This window comes from Pseudorasbora parva, chromosome 15, assembly GCF_024679245.1.
Source record: "Pseudorasbora parva isolate DD20220531a chromosome 15, ASM2467924v1, whole genome shotgun sequence".
NCBI lineage: Eukaryota > Metazoa > Chordata > Actinopteri > Cypriniformes > Gobionidae > Pseudorasbora > Pseudorasbora parva.
Window position 1 is genome coordinate 9,548,426 of NC_090186.1, and position 8,304 is coordinate 9,556,729.

General features: G+C 37.0%; 1 long non-coding RNA gene across 1 annotated transcript; it reads right to left on the minus strand.

The window, feature by feature from the left end:
* Positions 1-2,284: 2,284 nt before the first annotated feature.
* LOC137041819 (uncharacterized) lies at positions 2,285-6,318 on the minus strand. Its single transcript, XR_010898157.1, has 5 exons — positions 6,091-6,318; positions 5,331-5,375; positions 4,290-4,443; positions 3,305-3,397; positions 2,285-2,877 (listed from the first exon to the last, which is right to left on the minus strand). It is a non-coding gene; the product is annotated as an uncharacterized lncRNA (long non-coding RNA).
* Between the last annotated feature and the right edge of the window lie 1,986 nt (positions 6,319-8,304).

The window sequence follows — 8,304 nt, forward strand, 5'->3', positions numbered from 1 at the left end:
AATAAATATTCTGTCACCTATGTTTCAAGAACATACATAACTGTAATTTTGACATTAATTTGTTCTCCCATTAAAAGTAACAATCTCAAATGTTTTTTTAATAGGCCAGTTATATAAAAATAGATTGGTGACAACTGGTGAATCAGCATGTAAACAACACAGAGCATTATAATGTTCAAAATATAGTTGGTGTCACTTGGAGAACCGTTAATGATTGAAGATTTAGTAAACATGCCTCAGTAGCAGCCATTACAATAGATACTCTTCATTTTCAGATGAAGATTAATTAAAGCCCTATTTTTAACATTAGCCTATGTTAGCATGTAATCCCCCAATTTCAAAGACAAGGCTTAAAATAGTCCAAATAATATTTCTCTATCTGGCAATCCGATGGACCAGTCTGGGTTTGGCGGTTGCCAGGAGAACGGTACATGCCTGACTGCATTGTGCCAAGTGTAAAGTTTGGTGGGGGGGGGGGGGTATGGTTTGGTGTGCGGTTGTTTCATGGGTTGGGCTTGGCCCTTTAGTTCTAGTAAAAGGAATTCTTAATGCTTAATTAACTCTTAATTAGAGCAGAGACTGCGAGTCAGGCCTTCTCATCCAACATCAGTGCCTGGCTTCACAAATGCGCGTCAAGAAGAATGGGGAAAAAAAATTCCCACAAACACACTCATAAACCTCCTGGAAAGCCGTCCCAGAAGAGTTGAAGCTGTTTTAGCCGCAAATGGTGGGCTAACTCCACATTTATCCATATAGATTAAGAATGGAATGTCGTTTGCGTTCATGTGCATGTAAAGGCAGATGTCCCAAAACTTTTGGCAATATAGTGTATTTTAAAGGTCCCGTTCTTCGCGTGTTTTCGAAGCTTTGATTATGTTTACAGTGTGCAATATAACATGAGTTCATGTTTCGCATGTAAAAAAACACAGTATTTTTCACACAATTTACTTATCTGTATACCGCTGTTTCCTCTGTCCTAAAAACGGCCTGATGATTTCCTTGTTCTATGAAGTCCCTCCTTCAGAAACACGTAACGAGTTCTGATTGGGCCAGCGCTTCCCGTGTTGTGATTGGACAGCAGCTTAGCGCACTTTGCCCGGAAAGGTCCCGCCTCTTACCATCACGGGGAGATGCAAGCGCTGAATGCGCGCTCTTCTCCACGTGAGAGAGCAATGAGACCACGCCCCCTATTTTGCGTGTTCTTGTGGGCGGAGGGTTAGTCAACAAACGGTTCTAGTGATGTCATTACATCCCTGCACTTCCTGCTGTAGTCCAAACCGGCCGTTCGCTGTAGGCTTTTAAAGGGAACTTCTGTTAAATAAAATATCTCGCTTGGCATTGAACTTTCAGCTTTATTATTTTACAAGTATTATTTATGCTCCAACAGCAACATTTCACACTAACTAAAGTTTGAAAGATGGAATCGCGAAGAACGGGACCTTTAATATACGTCAGTGACATTGTTTTGTCTCAAGATGCACACCAGTGTTTTTTTCTTTTTTTTCCTAAGGCACCTTTATAAAAGCTAATTGAATTTAGGCCTAATCCTGCTTAATATAAACCCTGTTTGTGAAATTGGGCCCTTGTCTTGTCTTGTGGATATCAGATGTCTGACATTTTAAAACCAGTTTCAAACCGGCATGCATTATTGTTCATGTTTCAGATATCATCTTGTCTTCTGAAAGTCAATCTCATGTCTAGTCACTTTGTGAAACCAATGAGCTGGTGCTGGTGGTGTACTTCAGTTGTATAACAGTCTCATACTGATGGCCTGGTGTGGCTTGGTACTGTACAGTCTTATGTAAGAAGAATGACATCTGATGCATACACAACCATCCATTTATACACCAGCACAAAGAGCAAATTACCATCTAATATTAAAGAATCTGCCATGTCATTTCTATTTACATGTTGTTCCGACAAATTTTTATTTAAATGTTTTTTTGATCAGTGAAAGTGGATGGCTATGGATTAATGGCTTTTGGCCTGATGTGTCATGCACTGCAAGCCTATACAGGTTGATTGAACTTAAAACATTTATGGAAACTCGTTGCCCTAAAAAAGTTGATTTTGTCTTGTTGAAAAAACAAAACATTTCCAGTTTAATGTACTTAAGATTTCAACAGCATTTAATTAAAAACTTTTAGTTTATTGAACTAATAATTTTTAATTCAGTGCTATTGAAATTTTACGTACATTAAACTGGATTTTTTGTTTTTTCAACAAGACAAAATCAACTTTTTTAGGGCAACGAGTTTCCATAAATGTTTTAAGTTCAATCAACCTGTATATGCTAACATTTATCATGGATGAATGTTGCAGAACCCAAAACTTTAATTTAAATAGCTATTTACGGACAATGATTTAATAAAGATATCAAACAAGGACAAAGGATAACAATGATTTATTTGGACTTACAATTTATTGGAATTCACTTATCAAAATCAGTTTTCAAAGAGTGACAAATACAGTAAAATTGCTGAAGTACCAATTACCCAATTGTAAATCTTTACAACAGTATTTCAAAACTTTTCCAAAAAAAATTCTTTACCCTTTTACATGGTAAGCTGATTTGTAACAGCCAGAATCTTGCCCTTCAACTCCTTCTTGCCCAAAGCAAGCAAAACTTGCTGAATGAAAAAAAAGGTGTTGCCCATGCACTTTGGGTAGTCTAGGTGCAGGGCATAAGTTAAACCAAAAAGAAGACCTGGTCTGGGGTATGTTGTCTAAATTGTCCATTACAACATTCCCCTCCAAAATGATTCCCACTGAGGATGGGTGGAGGCGGAAGGACAGGGGTTGCAGAGCCACATCTTCATTTTCTAAACTGAGGATTCCAACTGGCACATGCTTGTACGAGTCTCCATCATTAGAAGCCTGGACAAGAACATGAATATTACCAAGATACATGTTAGCACTAGATATTAATTTTATTGATCATGTTTTTATTAGTTGTATGCAGGCATATTTTTTCGTGAATTATGTATAAAAATGTTTCCAGAAGGTCCGTAATATTTAAACATTAAATGTGTGTTTTCGTTTACATTTGTATAAATCTTTGGATGACATTAACTACTGATTACATTAAAAATTATGTAAAATTATGAGATTAACCAGGATTGTATTTTAGAGTTTTATAAGTGTTATGACAGGAATTTAAATTTATCCTTAATGACTTAAAACTAAAACCTCATCCTTACTCCATTCATCATTTAACTAAACTATGACATTGTTTTTTAGTGGGGTTTTAAATGCACATCAAGAAAAATATTACAAAAAGTAAAACTGCATTAAAAATACTTACAAAGCCTGCTTTGAAGAACTCAGTTGGGTCATCGCCAAGGAGTACCGGAAGCCCTCTCATAGCAACACGTCGCATGTCAACGATATCAGTAGCCTGAAGTGTGGTTTGTTGAAAAGAAAATATAATTTGTCAACATAAAAGGAAGGCAATTTACATTAATCATAATTTTGTCTGCGTTACTGAACAGTCTTAAAGGGATAGTTCACCCAAAAATTAAAATTATATGTCTATCTGCTTACACCAAAGGACTCCAAGATGTATGTGTGTTTGTTTCTTCAGCAGAACACAAATTAAGATTTAACTCCAACTGTTGCTGTCTGTATAATGTAATCGTATAATGCATGTGAATGGTAGCAGAATCTATGAGAGTAAAAAAAAAAAAAAACATGCATGGACAAATCCTTTTTAAACACAGCGGCTCATGATGGCACGTTGATGTCTTAATACAAAAAACAATGGGTTTGTGGGATAAACCGAAAAGTATATAATTTTTACCACACCACTATGTCCAACAGCCTTCAGCGCGTGATCACTTCCACTGAGCGCCGTCAATGTACACGATCTGGCTTAGCATGTGCCAGAAGTGATCTCTCTCGTGTATCTCTATACCATATTGTGTACATTGACCTCACTCAATGGAAGTGATCACGCCCTTAAGACTGTTGGACATAGTGGTGTATTAGAGGTAAAAATTATATAAATACTGTTCGCTTTCTCGCACAAACTGATCTTTCTGTGTCTTAAGACATCAATGTGTCATCACAAGTCACTGTGTTTAATAAGGATTTGTCTGCGCATGTTTAGACTGCAATGGTTGGAGTTAAAAATTTTCATTTGTGTTCTGCTGAAGAAACAAACACACCTACATCTTGGATGCCCTTGGTGTAAGCAGATAAACATTACATTTACATTTTTAGGTGAACTATCCCTTTTAAGTAATCTGGCTTTCAAAATTAAACAATGGCATTAACTTAAATGTACAAACCTTGGCTTGATGCAGAAGATCGCTCAAAATCTGCCCAGCGAGACCTCTCTTTAAACCTGAAGATCTGAATCAGTTGTGGACAGTGACGATCAAGAGAGCCACAAAATTCTTGTTTAAGGTTCTTCCCAACTACCCGGCTGAATTCTTGATACACCTGAAATAGTAAAACAAAAAAGCATGTGTTAACATCAGGGAACTGTGAAGATTTAACAACTGTCAAATAATTATCTAGCCATGATTTGGACAATATGTCACTCTCTGCCACAGTCTCAACTACCTCTTTCACAACTGACTCATCTACATGTCCAAAGTATTTCTGAAAAACAGCCTTCACATTCTTGTGCAAAAGTGGCTGGGACAACTGGATTATATGGCAAAGCTGTTGAATTACTTCCTGAACAGAGTTCTCTGGTATGCGAAGGAGGGTTTGCATTTTTTTTTTAAAAGAGCTGCTAAATTATGTTCCAATTGTTCTCCTAAATCTTATGATAGTGTTTAGTTTGCTTCTGCATTGAAATCATCTTGGCCCAATTAATCTGGAAGCATCTCCTGCACAGCACACTCATGAGTGTCAACTACACTGTCATCCTTTTCATTTTCATTACTCTCTATTCTTACTATTAGCTCTGGTTTAAACATTTTCTCATTTTGATCTTGGTGATGCTTACTTTTGTGTGCACTGAATGTGGAATATACACTGCTTTCAAAGCTACAGCCTTGAAATGGACATTTAACTTTTTGGTGGTCTTTGAGATGTCTGTGCCGAAGGTGGGCAAAATATTCTGTAATCTTAGAGGGTTCAAGAAAATCACAAAGCTGACAGCGAAACTTAGCTTCAAATTTCCCCACAGATTGTTGTTTTTCAGTCGCTGTATGAAAACGAGATAAGTGTATTTTAAGGCAATTAAAAAAACTAAAAAGTACATAAACATTCCTGATATAAGCATGGAAAAGGCTGGCTTCTTGCATAGCTCCCATGTTTAAGTCTGTAATGTTTTAATAAGTATCCCCTTTTGTCACAAGCATATATGCAATACTTACATTTCCAGATCATCTTTATTAGGCTTGCTTTGAACTTCTTGAAATCTGCAGAGAAACACAAATCCACATTAGAGTGCTTTTTACTAGCTGACAAGGCAAATTTACATCTTTTGATCTGTTATTGACAAAATTGTCTCTTGAAACAAAGTACTATCTAGCCATCTATTTATTTAGCATGTAACTGATGTACTAGCTAACACCACGCTGATGAGCACGAGGTTGCATTTCTTTAAGACAGATATGGATTAGTATTTTTTCGCGAGCATAGAACGGGTTTGTCAATTGAAGCTGTTTTGTTTAATACTTCACTCACAAAGACATGCAAAAACGTATAAAACCTTACTAATAAAGTTACGCTGTATTTACGTTAAAACCATGTTGAGCATTTCTAACAAGGCAAGTTAAACTGCCAAGATTCACATACACCACCGAACGAGATATCGTTTGAATATCTCAACAGTTGAAGCGTTCAGTTGTTTGTTTGATGAGAATTATTGACCAAAAGAGAATAAGTATTCAATTTTAAATGTGATTATCACTTTCCCAGAGAGCATGTCGTAAGAATTAACGTTGTAAAAAGTGGCGGATGCAATTGATCGGTGACGAACGTTGACATGTAACAGTTACTATGTGACATGTATTGACACAGCCTAAACTTACATTTAGTTTTACTGGCTAACTGTTATACATCTTATTTATTAGGGATTAATAGTATTATAGCTGTTTGAGACCAAAATGTAAAATGACATGTCCTACTCACCAGCAAACGTTGATAAAAATGCGCACAGCTGCGTCCATGCCTGACGTCAGATCAAAGAGCCAATCAGCGTCTTCCTTGTATTGCGTCGCATTGACAACAGACCAAAATAGGCTCTGTTCAGTACATTCAATTTAAACAACCAGAATAGAATGAACAACATCATGCAAATCGTACAACAAACTAAAAACATGTTGTTATTGAGCAAATCTGTTGGAGTTTATGTTTATTGTACCTAAATAATTTGAATTAAAACAATTTCAGGGATAACAGTGTGTTGTTACTCTTTAGTGCCCATTAGTGAGTTTTTTTCTTTTTTCCTCTTAAAGGGGCGCTGTCCTCTGTCTGTATTGTCACAGTTTCCATGTGAAAATATGTTCTTGCCTTTTTTTTTTTTTTTTTTTTGCATAACATAGGAGTTTTATTTTTCCCCCATAGAAATATAGTAATAGTTTTAAACTTCAACAGAGTACCCGTCTTCAAGGAAGTTAAAGCTTGTCAATGAAGAGTGGCCAGACACTCTGTACAAATGAAATGTATGAGAGCCTGGTAGAATCAGACTAATCAATTGAAATAAATATTCAAATTTAATCTTAAGTAAACAGAATGATTATTAAACAATAATCAATAATTAAACATTTGGAAAATGTGTTAAAAATAATAGCGTAAAAATATATCAAATCGATAACTTAAAGTTTTAAAGATAACTTAAAAACTTTGACAGCCCCCCAAAGTTCCCAAAATCTTTTATGAACCCCCAAGCACCTTCTTGAGGGTCCCTGGACACAGTTCGAAGACCCATGGCATAACAGAAATCACATTTTTATGAATAGAAAATTAATATAAATTTCCAAACTGTTCACAATTTCTAACAAGATGATTCCATTTTTATATTGTAGGTATACTATAGTGGATATTCAGCACAATTAGACATTTTTATAGTCTGATTGGAAAAAATACATCTTCTTATACAGTATAGGCTACTTGAATGCCTTTACCTGCAAGACTGATTTAATTATGCCCGGAGGGAAATGTGGAACCTCTTGAGAACAGCCTTCGCAGCGTGACTTCTGACTAGCTAGAGAAAGAATTCATCCCTCTACTTCTAAAGCCACTCAAGCATGTCTTGTCTTTTTTTCAGCGTGTTGAGATACGTAGGAAATCTGGAGGTGATCTGGAGGAGAATGTGAAATTGTGGGATACAGATAAGTAGACATTGGCAGATGAGGCATGGTGGGTCTGCTGGTTTCATTTTCATTCCTGTGGGCTGTTACTTTCCCTGGCTTATTACCCTCTGGGCAAAAAAAAAATCCAATAATAAGCCCTCTGCCAGCGCACAGAGCAGCTTCTTTACTCTAGCAGAAGAGCTGATTTATCCATCCAGGTATTCACTTTTTTATACAGTACGATGGTGGATGTATCATAGTGCTGCTCTATTTTAAGAACAACAATTCTACATGGTTCTCTATACTGAAGAGCTGAATCTTAAGGAAAACAGACAGAATGCATGTCTTATATCTTCTGTTGTAAAGGCCTGTCAAGGACTAAAAAATGAAAACAATGGGTCACAGGGACAGTGGGCATATGTTCAAAAAGGAAAGCCATGGAAAAGCATTAAATACTTGCCTGACAAGCCAGACCCACATCAAGATGTTTGGTCTGGAAACTCACCACTGACAGCTCAATCCGAGGGGCGGATAAACGGTTGTCTTTCAAACTCCCTCTGCACGCGATAGGATAGCGCTACCACCAACCAGAGCAACGAAGGTGAAGCAGAACTCGTTGATAACATAGATGGTTGATAGATTAAACACTCGCCGTATCTGGTCGGCAAAACTCAGAACACATCTTCCCTTTTTAAGAATGACTTCAGTGCCGATCTTTGTTCTTTTCTCAGAGAAAAGCTTAACTCCAAGTCTTCCAGAGTCGCGGTCAAAGCTGATTCGAAAGACCGCCGTTCGCCAGATTCTGTGTTTACTAGAAACATGAGTGCAACTCGGTCGTTGTCATTATGTTAAGCCCCGCCCACCGACTCTATACACGATGTGATTGGCCCGACCAGAGTTTAGCTTTTACAGCTCAGAAGTGTATTGAGAGTTGCTAGACAACACTCGCGGGCAGATTAGATTTGCTGCCGCTAAGATGCGTCTAGATGTCTAGGCTAATTAAATGCATGAATGTTTCACCAATTATTATCATCAGCGCTGGTAACGCATT